Source organism: Pimephales promelas, chromosome 5 (genome assembly GCF_988280905.1).
Source record: "Pimephales promelas chromosome 5, fPimPro1.hap1.1, whole genome shotgun sequence".
Lineage (NCBI taxonomy): Eukaryota > Metazoa > Chordata > Actinopteri > Cypriniformes > Leuciscidae > Pimephales > Pimephales promelas.
In genome coordinates, this window is record NC_142773.1 from 635,766 (window position 1) to 647,840 (window position 12,075).

At 39.7% G+C, this 12,075-nt stretch overlaps 1 long non-coding RNA gene across 2 annotated transcripts; it reads left to right on the forward strand.

The window, feature by feature from the left end:
* The first annotated feature begins 9,060 nt into the window (after positions 1-9,060).
* On the forward strand, positions 9,061-10,534 carry LOC148978792 (uncharacterized). 2 transcript variants are annotated; one of them, XR_016168433.1, is made up of 4 exons: positions 9,061-9,285; positions 9,857-9,928; positions 10,059-10,134; positions 10,216-10,534. It is a non-coding gene; the product is annotated as an uncharacterized LOC148978792 (long non-coding RNA). The 2 variants fall into 2 exon arrangements; XR_016168434.1 differs by having other exon boundaries at positions 9,862-9,928.
* Positions 10,535-12,075: the final 1,541 nt, after the last annotated feature.

Sequence of the window (12,075 nt, forward strand, 5' to 3'; positions counted from 1 at the left end):
GGCATAATAATATAAATAAAGATAAAAAAAATAAGTGTATAAACAAAAACGTAAAAATAAATAAAGACCTACATAAACATTTTAAAAGTAATTTTAAAAAGTACATTAACTATTAGGCCAACATTTATAACTAAACGTTTGCACAGCGCTCACAAATAAAATAAAATTATGCTTATATCAATTGTACAAAAAAATGCTGTAAAATTAAACGAATCAATGGGCCTAATTATATATAAATTAAACTTAAAAAAGAAAGAAAGAAAGAAAATGAATTGCTTTCCTTATCTACAGTTCTTTTGAGTTCACCTTCAAGAACACAAGTTTGGACAATGTCTGAGGCTTCAGACTCATGCGGTGGTTGCGGAGAAAAGAAAACCCTCTCTGCCCTTGCAGACCCGCTTGGGATGCTGAACACAATGCGAGCTTCTTGGAGTCAGATATGGAGTCAGACTCATGGTGTGAGCGGAGCGAAATTGGAGCGGGAAATAGGGCGACGCTCAGTCCTTTTAAAAAACGCCCCTTCGCTCTGTCCAAGATCCGCCCGCTCGCGCTACGCTCACATGCTCTGCACCGGAACGAACAAATAGTCTCATGGCCCTCTATCAGAATCCAGAGTTTTGAGAAGATTGGGGATACTTAATTTTTCGCCCCAAAAAAAAACAAAAAACGTAAGGGGTACCACTGTCGTTTTTTTTTTTCGGGTTGAAATTTTGAGTTTCGATATCTCAGCTCTGGAAGGGTCTAGAGCCTCAATTTTTGCGCTCAGGTCTAAGTCTCATGGCCCTCTATCAGAATCCAGAGTTTTGAGAAGATTGGAGATACTTAATTTTTCGCCCAAAAAAAAAACGTAAGGGGTACCACTGTCGTTTTTTTTTTCGGGTCGAAATTTTGAGTTTCGATATCTCAGCTCTGGAAGGGTCTAGAGCCTCAATTTTTGCACTCAGGTCTAAGTCTCACGGCCCTCTATCAGAATCCAGAGTTTTGAGAAGATTAGGGATACTTAGTTTTTCACCCAAAAAAAAAAACGTAAGGGGTAACACTGTCGTTTTTTTTACAGGTCGAAATTTTGATTTTCGATATCTCAGCTCTGGAAGGGTCTAGAGCCTCCATTGTTGCACTCAGGTCTAAGTCTCATGGCCCTCTATCAGAATCCAGAGTTTTGAGAAGATTGGGGATACTTAATTTTTCACCCACCAAAAAAAAACGTAAGGGGTACCACTGTCGTTTTTTTTTTCGGGTCGAAATTTTGAATTTCGATATCTCAGCTCTGGAAGGGTCTAGAGCTTCCATTGTTGCACTCAGGTCTAAGTCTCATGGCCCTCTATCAGAATCCAGAGTTTTGAGAAGATTGGGGATACTTAATTTTTCGCCCCCCAAAAAAAAACGTAAGGGGTAACACTGTCGTTTTTTTTTCTGGTCGAAATTTTGATTTTCGATATCTCAGCTCTGGAAGGGTCTAGAGCCTCCATTGTTGCACTCAGGTCTAAGTCTCATGGCCCTCTATCAGAATCCAGAGTTTTGAGAAGATTGGGGATACTTAAATTTTCGCCCAAAAAAAAAAACATAAGGGGTAACACTGTCGGGTTTTTTTTCGGGTCGAAATTTTGAGTTTCGACATCTCAGCTCTGGAAAGGTCTAGAGCCTCCATTGTTGCACTCAGGTCTAAGTCTCATGGCCCTCTATCAGAATCCAGAGTTTTGAGAAGATTGGGGATACTTAATTTTTCGCCCCCCAAAAAAAAAACGTAAGGGGTAACACTGTCGTTTTTTTTTTTTTGGGTCGAACTTTTGATTTTCGATATCTCAGCTCTGGAAGGGTCTAGAGCCTCCATTTTTGCACTCAGGTCTAAGTCTCATGGCCCTCTATCAGAATCCAGAGTTTTGAGAAGATTGGGGATACTTAAGTTTTCGCCCCAAAAAAAAACGTAAGGGGTAACACTGTCGTTTTTTTTTCAGGTCGAAATTTTGAGTTTCGATATCTCAGCACTGGAAGGGTCTAGAGCCTCCATTGTTGCACTCAGGTCTATGTCTCATGGCCCTCTATCAGAATCCAAAGTTTTGAGAAGATTGGAGAAACTGAATTTTTCACCCGAAAAAAAAAACGAAAGGGGTACCACTGTCGTTTTTTTTTTCGGGTCGAAATTTTGAGTTTCGATATCTCAGCTCTGGAAGGGTCTAGAGCCTCCATTGTTGCACTCAGGTCTATGTCTCATGGCCCTCTATCAGAATCCAGAATTTTGAGAAGATTGGGGACACTTAATTTTTCGCCCAAAAAAAAAACCGTAAGGGGTAACACTGTCGTTTTTTTTTCAGGTCGAAATTTTGATTTTCGATATCTCAGCTCTGGAAGGGTCTAGAGCCTCCATTGTTGCACTCAGGTCTATGTCTCATGGCCCTCTATCAGAATCCAGAGTTTTGAGAAGATTGGGGATACTTAATTCCCCCCCTCCCCCCCCCCCAAAAAAAACGTAAGGGGTAACACTGTCGTTTTTTTTTTTTCGGGTCGAAATTTTGAGTTTCGACATCTCAGCTCTGGAAGGGTCTAGAGCCTCCATTGTTGCACTCAGGTCTAAGTCTCATGGCCTTCTATCAGAATCCAGAGTTTTGAGAAGATTGGGGATACTTAATTTTTCGCCCCCAAAAAAAAACGTAAGGGGTAACACTGTCGTTTTTTTTTCTGGTCGAAATTTTGAGTTTCGATATCTTAGCTCTGGAAGGGTCTAGAGCCTCCATTTTTGCACTCAGGTCTAAGGCTCACGGCCCTCTATCAGAATCCAGAGTTTTGAGACGATTGGGGATACTTAATTTTTCGCCCAAAAAAAAAAACATAAGGGGTAACACTGTCGGGGTTTTTTTCGGGTCGAAATTTTGAGTTTCGACATCTCAGCTCTGGAAGAGTCTAGAGCCTCCATTGTTGCACTCAGGTCTAAGTCTCATGGCCCTCTATCAGAATCCAGAGTTTTGAGAAGATTGGGGATACTTAATTTTTCGCCCCAAAAAAAAACGTAAGGGGTAACACTGTCGTTTTTTTTTCAGGTCGAAATTTTGAGTTTCGATATCTCAGCTCTGGAAGGGTCTAGAGCCTCCATTTTTGCACTCAGGTCTAAGGCTCACGGCCCTCTATCAGAATCCAGAGTTTTGAGAAGATTGGGGATACTTAATTTTTCGCCCCCCCAAAAAAAAACGTAAGGGGTAACACTGTCGTTTTTTTTTTCGGGTCGAACTTTTGATTTTCGATATCTCAGCTCTGGAAGGGTCTAGAGCCTCCATTTTTGCACTCAGGTCTAAGTCTCATGGCCCTCTATCAGAATCCAGAGTTTTGAGAAGATTGGGGATACTTAATTTTTCGCCCCAAAAAAAACCGTAAGGGGTAACACTGTCGTTTTTTTTTCAGGTCGAAATTTTGAGTTTCGATATCTCAGCTCTGGAAGGGTCTAGAGCCTCCATTTTTGCACTCAGGTCTAAGGCTCACGGCCCTCTATCAGAATCCAGAGTTTTGAGACGATTGGGGATACTTAATTTTTCGCCCAAAAAAAAAAAACATAAGGGGTAACACTGTCAGGTTTTTTTTCGGGTCGAAATTTTGAGTTTCGACATCTCAGCTCTGGAAGGGTCTAGAGCCTCCATTTTTGCACTCAGGTCTAAGTCTCATGGCCCTCTATCAGAATCCAGAGTTTTGAGAAGATTGGGGATACTTAATTTTTCGCCCCCAAAAAAAAACGTAAGGGGTAACACTGTCGTTTTTTTTTCAGGTCGAAATTTTGAGTTTCGATATCTCAGCACTGGAAGCGTCTAGAGCCTCCATTTTTGCACTCAGGTCTAAGTCTCATGGCCCTCTATCAGAATCCAGAGTTTTGAGAAGATTGGGGATACTTAATTTTTCGCCCCCAAAAAAAAACGTAAGGGGTAACACTGTCGGGTTTTTTTTCGGGTCGAAATTTTGAGTTTCGACATCTCAGCTCTGGAAAGGTCTAGAGCCTCCATTGTTGCACTCAGGTCTAAGTCTCATGGCCCTCTATCAGAATCCAGAGTTTTGAGAAGATTGGGGATACTTAATTTTTCGCCCCAAAAAAAAACGTAAGGGGTAACACTGTCGTTTTTTTTTCTGGTCGAAATTTTGAGTTTCGATATCTTAGCTCTGGAAGGGTCTAGAGCCTCCATTTTTGCACTCAGGTCTAAGGCTCACGGCCCTCTATCAGAATCCAGAGTTTTGAGACGATTGGGGATACTTAATTTTTCGCCCAAAACAAAAAACATAAGGGGTAACACTGTCGGGGTTTTTTTCGGGTCGAAATTTTGAGTTTCGACATCTCAGCTCTGGAAGGGTCTAGAGCCTCCATTGTTGCACTCAGGTCTAAGTCTCATGGCCCTCTATCAGAATCCAGAGTTTTGAGAAGATTGGGGATACTTAATTTTTCGCCCCCCAAAAAAAAAACGTAAGGGGTAACACTGTCGTTTTTTTTTTCGGGTCGAACTTTTGATTTTCGATATCTCAGCTCTGGAAGGGTCTAGAGCCTCCATTTTTGCACTCAGGTCTAAGTCTCATGGCCCTCTATCAGAATCCAGAGTTTTGAGAAGATTGGGGATACTTAATTTTTCGCCCCCCAAAAAAAAAACGTAAGGGGTAACACTGTCGTTTTTTTTTTCGGGTCGAACTTTTGATTTTCGATATCTCAGCTCTGGAAGGGTCTAGAGCCTCCATTTTTGCACTCAGGTCTAAGTCTCATGGCCCTCTATCAGAATCCAGAGTTTTGAGACGATTGAGGATACTTAATTTTTCGCCCAAAAAAAAAAACATAAGGGGTAACACTGTCAGGTTTTTTTTCGGGTCGAAATTTTGAGTTTCGACATCTCAGCTCTGGAAGGGTCTAGAGCCTCCATTTTTGCACTCAGGTCTAAGTCTCATGGCCCTCTATCAGAATCCAGAGTTTTGAGAAGATTGGGGATACTTAATTTTTCGCCCCAAAAAAAAAACGTAAGGGGTAACACTGTCGTTTTTTTTTCAGGTCGAAATTTTGAGTTTCGATATCTCAGCACTGGAAGCGTCTAGAGCCTCCATTGTTGCACTCAGGTCTATGTCTCATGGCCCTCTATCAGAGTCCAGAGTTTTGAGAAGATTGGAGAAACTGAATTTTTCACCCGAAAAAAAAACGAAAGGGGTACCACTGTCGTTTTTTTTTTCGGGTCGAAATTTTGAGTTTCGATATCTCAGCTCTGGAAGGGTCTAGAGCCTCAATTTTTGCACTCAAGTCTAAGTCTCATGGCCCTCTATCAGAATCCAGAGTTTTGAGAAGATTGGGGATACTTAATTTTTCGCCCCAAAAAAAAAACGTAAGGGGTAGTAACACTGTCGTTTTTTTTTCTGGTCGAAATTTTGAGTTTCGATATCTCAGCTCTGGAAGGGTCTAGAGCCTCCATTGTTGCACTCAGGTCTATGTCTCATGGCCCTCTATCAGAATCCAGAGTTTTAAGAAGATTGGGGATACTTAATTTTTCGCCCAAAAAAAAAAAAACGTAAGGGGTAACACTGTCATTTTTTTTTTCTGGTCGAAATGTTGAATTTCGATATCTCAGCTCTGGAAGGGTCTAGAGCCTCCATTGTTGCACTCAGGTCTATGTCTCATGGCCCTCTATCAGAATCCAGAGTTTTAAGAAGATTGGGGATACTTAATTTTTCGCCCAAAAAAAAAAAAACGTAAGGGGTAACACTGTCATTTTTTTTTTCTGGTCGAAATTTTTAATTGCGATATCTCAGCTCTGGAAGGGTCTAGAGCCTCAATTTTTGCACTCAGGTCTAAGGCTCACGGCCCTCTATCAGGATCCAGAGTTTTGAGAAGTTTAGGGATACTTAATTTTTCGCCCCAAAAAAAAAACGTAAGGGGTAACACTGTCGGTTTTTTTTTGGGTCGAAATTTTGACTTTCGACATCTCAGCTCTGGAAGGGTCTAGAGCCTCCATTGTTGCACTCAGGTCTATGTCTCATGGCCCTCTATCAGAATCCAGAGTTTTGAGAAGATTGGGGATACTTAATTTTTCGCCCCCAAAAAAAAACGTAAGGGGTACCACTGTCGTTTTTTTTCTGGTCGAAATTTTGAATTTCGATATCTCAGCTCTGGAAGGGTCTAGAGCCTCCATTGTTGCACTCTAAGTCTCATTGCCATCTATCAGAATTCAGAGTTTTGAGAAGATTGGGGATACTTAATTTTTCGCCCAAAAAAAAAAACGTAAGGGGTAACACTGTCGTTTTTTTTTTCAGGTCGAAATTTTGAGTTTAGATATGTCAGCACTGGAAGGGTCTAGAGCCTCCATTGTTGCACTCAGGTCTATGTCTCATGGCCCTCTATCAGAATCCAGAGTTTTGAGAAGATTGGAGAAACTTCATTTTTCACCCGAAAAAAAAAACGAAAGGGGTACCACTGTCGTTTTTTTTTTCGGGTCGAAATTTTGATTTTCGATATCTCAGTTCTGGAAGGGTCTAGAGCCTCCATTTTTGCACTCAGGTCTAAGTCTCATGGCCCTCTAACAGAATCCAGAGTTTTGAGAAGATTGGGGATACTACATTTTTCGCCCTAAAAAAAAAAACGTAAGGGGTAACACTGTCGTTTTTTTTTTCGGGTTGAAATTTTGATTTTCGATATCTTAGCTCTGGAAGGGTCTAGAGCCTCCATTGTTGCACTCAGGTCTATGTCTCATGGCCCTCTATCAGAATCCAGAGTTTTGAGAAGATTGGGGATACTTAATTTTTCGCCCAAAAAAAAAATGTAAGGGGTAACACTGTCGTTTTTTTTTTTCAGGTCGAAATTTTGAGTTTAGATATGTCAGCACTGGAAGGGTCTAGAGCCTCCATTGTTGCACTCAGGTCTAAGGCTCATTGCCCTCTATCAGAATCCAGAGTTTTGAGAAGATTGGAGAAACTTCATTTTTCACCCGAAAAAAAAAACGAAAGGGGTACCACTGTCGTTTTTTTTTTTCGGGTCGAAATTTTGAGTTTCGATATCTCAGCTCTGGAAGGGTCTAGAGCCTCCATTTTTGCACTCAAGTCTAAGTCTCATGGCCCTCTATCAGAATCCAGAGTTTTGAGAAGATTGGGGATACTAAATTTTTCGGCCAAAAAAAAAAACGTAAGGGGTAACACTGTCGTTTTTGTTTTCTGGTCGAAATTTTGAATTTCAATATCTCAGCTCTGGAAGGGTCTAGAGCCTCCATTGTTGCACTCAGGTCTATGTCTCATGGCCCTCTATCAGAATCCAGAGTTTTGAGAAGATTGGGGATACTTAATTTTTCGCCAAAAAAAAAAACGTAAGGGGTAACACTGTGGTTTTTTTTTTCTGGTCGAAATGTTGAATTTCGATATCTCAGCTCTGGAAGGATCTAGAGCCTCCATTGTTGCACTCAGGTCTATGTCTCATGGCCCTCTATCAGAATCCAGAGTTTTAAGAAGATTGGGGATACTTAATTTTTCACCCAAAAAAAAAAACGTAAGGGGTAACACTGTCATTTTTTTTTTCTGGTCGAAATTTTTAATTTCGATATCTCAGCTCTGGAAGGGTCTAGAGCCTCCATTTTTGCACTCAGGTCTAAGGCTCACGGCCCTCTATCAGGATCCAGAGTTTTGAGAAGTTTAGGGATACTTAATTTTTCGCCCCAAAAAAAAAAAATGTAAGGGGTAACACTGTAGTTTTTTTTTCGGGTCGAAATTTTGAGTTTCGATATCTCAGCTCTGGAAGGGTCTAGAGCCTCCATTTTTGCACTCAGGTCTAAGGCTCACGGCCCTCTATCAGGATCCAGAGTTTTGAGAAGTTTAGGGATACTTAATTTTTCGCCCCAAAAAAAAAAAATGTAAGGGGTAACACTGTAGTTTTTTTTTCGGGTCGAAATTTTGAGTTTTGATATCTCAGCTCTGGAAGGATCTAGAGCCTCCATTGTTGCACTCAGGTCTATGTCTCATGGCCCTCTATCAGAATCCAGAGTTTTAAGAAGATTGGGGATACTTAATTTTTCGCCCAAAAAAAAAAACGTAAGGGGTAACACTGTCATTTTTTTTTTCTGGTCGAAATTTTTAATTTCGATATCTCAGCTCTGGAAGGGTCTAGAGCCTCCATTTTTGCACTCAGGTCTAAGGCTCACGGCCCTCTATCAGGATCCAGAGTTTTGAGAAGTTTAGGGATACTTAATTTTTCGCCCCCCAAAAAAACCGTAAGGGGTAACACTGTAGGTTTTTTTTCGGGTCGAAATTTTGAGTTTCGATATCTCAGCTCTGGAAGGGTCTAGAGCCTCCATTTTTGCACTCAGGTTTAAGTCTCATGGCCCTCTATCAGAATCCAGAGTTTTGAGAAGATTGGGGATACTAAATTTTTCGCCCAAAAAAAAAAAACGTAAGGGGTAACACTGTCGTTTTTTTTTCTGGTCGAAATTTTGAATTTCGATTACTCAGCTCTGGAAGGGTCTACAGCCTCCATTGTTGCACTCAAGTTTAAGTCTCATGGCCCTCTATCAGAATCCAGAGTTTTGAGAACATTGGGGATACTTAATTTTTCGCCCAAAAAAAAAAAACGTAAGGGGTAACACTGTCGTTTTTTTTTTCGGGTCGAAATTTTGAGTTTCGATATCTCAGCACTGGAAGGGTCTAGAGCCTCCATTGTTGCACTCAGGTCTAAGTCTCATGGCCCTCTATCAGAATCCAGAGTTTTGAGAAGATTGGGGAAACTTAATTTTTCGCCCCCCCAAAAAAACGTAAGGGGTAACACTGTCGGTTTTTTTTCGGGTCGAAATTTTGAGTTTCGATATCTCAGCACTGGAAGGGTCTAGAGCCTCCATTGTTGCACTCAGGTCTATGTCTCATGGCCCTCTATCAGAATCCAGAGTTTTGAGAAGATTGGGGATACTAAGGCTGCGTCCGAAACCGCATACTTCCCTACTATATAGTAGGGAAAAAGCAGTAGGCGAGTGAATAAGTATGTCCGAATCCTTAGTATCCATAAAGAGTAGGCGAGAATTACCAGAGTGATGTACTAATTATCGCGAGATTCGGGCATACGTATACTTAACGTCCGAATATTCCTACTTTCGTACTATATAGTAGGGGAAAACAGTATTTGAAAGGAGTAGTATGTCCGAAACCTCAGTACTCATAAAAGAGAAGGCGAGAAGTTCCCGGATGATCTCCTGCTTTCGCCCAGATTTTTGAGTGTTCATCCGATGGGTACTCTTCTATCCCAGGAGGCCACGGGAGAGCATTCGTCATTATCAACATCGCGGAGATCAGCGAAGCAGGGGGTTTTCAAATGTGAGTAAACAAACACGGTTCCTTGTGTTTAAATCGTATGTGTTAAACTACTAACGTTATAAATGTTTTAACTGTTAAAGGTCTAAAGGACTTAGACAGTATAGTATAGTTGTGATTTTGGTGTAAACACATGTTTTATTAGTTAGTTAAACAGCGGAGCTCCAGTAAGTAGGCTATACGTAAGTTTCTAAAATGGATTTACATAACCATATAACGTTACAACACGCTTATTTAAAATGTATATTTACATCTGAAATGAAAATATTGTTTAAGTATTGCAGATGAGCACATCCCAACATGAAAAATACATCTGAGTGATGTAACGTTATGTGTGCTATTATGAAGGATAATTCACTGTTGTCAACACTACATACATTAGACAAATGTGCTGTAAATACGGTAAATAAACAAATCTATAAAGTAACTAAATATGTTATATTTAATATGTCCCTTATTAGTGTTGATATATTAAGGAACATTTAAGTTGGATTAAAAGTGAGTTAACACATCAACCTCAGCATGTAAATTCAGTGTTGAACTCATAATGTGAATCTTGTCTGTATGTTACAAGGACAGAAGAACACGCGTGTGTTTATCCGGTGGAGAGGCTCATGATGCTGAATGCTGTCATGAAAGGCTCTGAGTGAGTATACTACAGAAATGGATATCAAAATCTATTCAATCTTAAATTGTAGTTTATTTGAATTATTGTAAATTCAAGTAGAGAAATTACAACACTTTTCTGTTTCTTGATTTCTGTGCATTTGCTGCAGAGCTTTTGTGGTGGAGCAGGACCTGCAAGGAAAGATGATGGCAGCATTTGTTTTAGGGATTTCACTCAAATATAAAGTAAGGTTATTTTTAATAGATAAATCAAATGACATTGTGTTAAAATGACTGCTTTTGTATAATGTTTGTGCATTTTTGTAGGATCTGAAATGTCTGCAGACTGGTGTGAGCACTGAGGATGAGGAGCCTAGAGCTGCATCCTGGAAGTGATGCCATGGATGAGTCCCTCCATCTCTCCACCTGCCTTTACGAGACCCTCTATCTCTCCACCTGCCCTTATTGCCTCAGATTGTGAAGCGCAGCACAACAACAAGCTCCGGGACGAAGGCACAGTCCCCTCTGGTGAATTCATCAGAATAAAGCTGCAGAATGGGAACCGCTGTGTTGAGTCGGCATGATGTGGTGTTCAGCGCCTGTAAATACATGTTTGTAGTTTGAATAAAGCTTTGTTTCATGTGTTGTTGACTTGTATAATGCATTTGTTTATTGTGATGGTTACTTTTATTTGTTCTTTTACTCATTTATTGATTTTTATTATTGTTGTCAGTATATAAAATTTAATTATTTAATTAATGTATCCATTAATTCATCGATTGACTGATAATTGAGATGTTTCACTGCATTTATGAATATAAATGTATTCATGTATAACTGTCATATGACAAAACAAATTACATTTTGCTTGTTATATTAAATTATATTTTTGTATATAAAAAAGTTATATAATTAAGTATTGGTCAGCATTTAATATTCTTATTTTGTTTAAGTTTTGGGGGTGGGCCAACAATGCAATTCATTCTGAGGTAATATTAATTTTTAAGGAGTGATACTTACATTACCATATCATAATGACAAAACAGAAAACATAAAGATCATTGGTTTGTTTACATCATAATACAGGAAAAAGGAACAATAATAAGGCTAAATATCTTTAAATAGTTCTTCATAATACATGAAAAATGTTGTTGTTTTGTTGTTATAGGTCTGAGGGATGAATCGAGGTAAATTCATCAAGAATAGGAGGAAAACTTAAAGGAGAAACGTTTTGGGTATAAAATAAAGAAATTAACAACATATATTCAAGAGGTGACGATTTGGGGGTTTCTTAATAAAAAAAAAATATCGTTATAAGAATAACACTGTGGGTCACATTAGGGTTTAAAATAGCTATAACAACTTAAATCAACCTTAAATGTATTCACAAAATGAATAGCCAGCTGTTTCTTCAACAATACCACAACAAAATGAGCAAGTTTCATCAATGTCAAGATATTTATAGATAGAAGAATTAAACGTGTCGCTGTTCATTTCTTTGCGCTTGTGATATGATGATAACGCGTCGTAGTAGGTCACATGATAACGTCAACATGGCAGATGTCCGGTTGTCATTCATACTCAACGAGATTTGGCTATAAAGTACCTACTCTTTTAGCGCTCGTTGAGTAAGTACTTATTGAAATTAAGTACCTACTCATTGAGTATGCGGTTTTGGACGCAGCCTAAATTTTTCGCCCAAAAGAAAAAACGTAAGGGGTAACAATGTCGTTTTTTTTTTCGGGTCGAAATTTTGAGTTTCGATATCTCAGCTCTGGAAGGGTCTAGAGCCTCCATTGTTGCACTCAGGTCTAACTCTCATGGCCCTCTATCAGAATCCAGAGTTTTGGGAAGATTGGAGAAACTTAATTTTTCGCCCGAAAAAAAAACGTAAGGGGTACCACTGTCGGTTTTTTTTTCGGGCTGAATTTTTGCGTTTCGATATCTCAGCTCTGGAAGGGTCTAGAGCCTCCATTGTTGCACTCAGGTCTAAGTCTCACGGCCCTCTATCAGAATCCAGAGAAGATTTTGAGAAGATTGGGGATACTTAATTTTTCGCCCAAAAAAAAAAAACGTAAGGGGTAACAATGTCGTGATACGGGTTGGGCACTGAAGTTACAGGAGTTTCTTCCTGTTGCTAAGCAACGGAACTAGGTCGAGTATTTAAAAGGTTATGGTTAACACGGT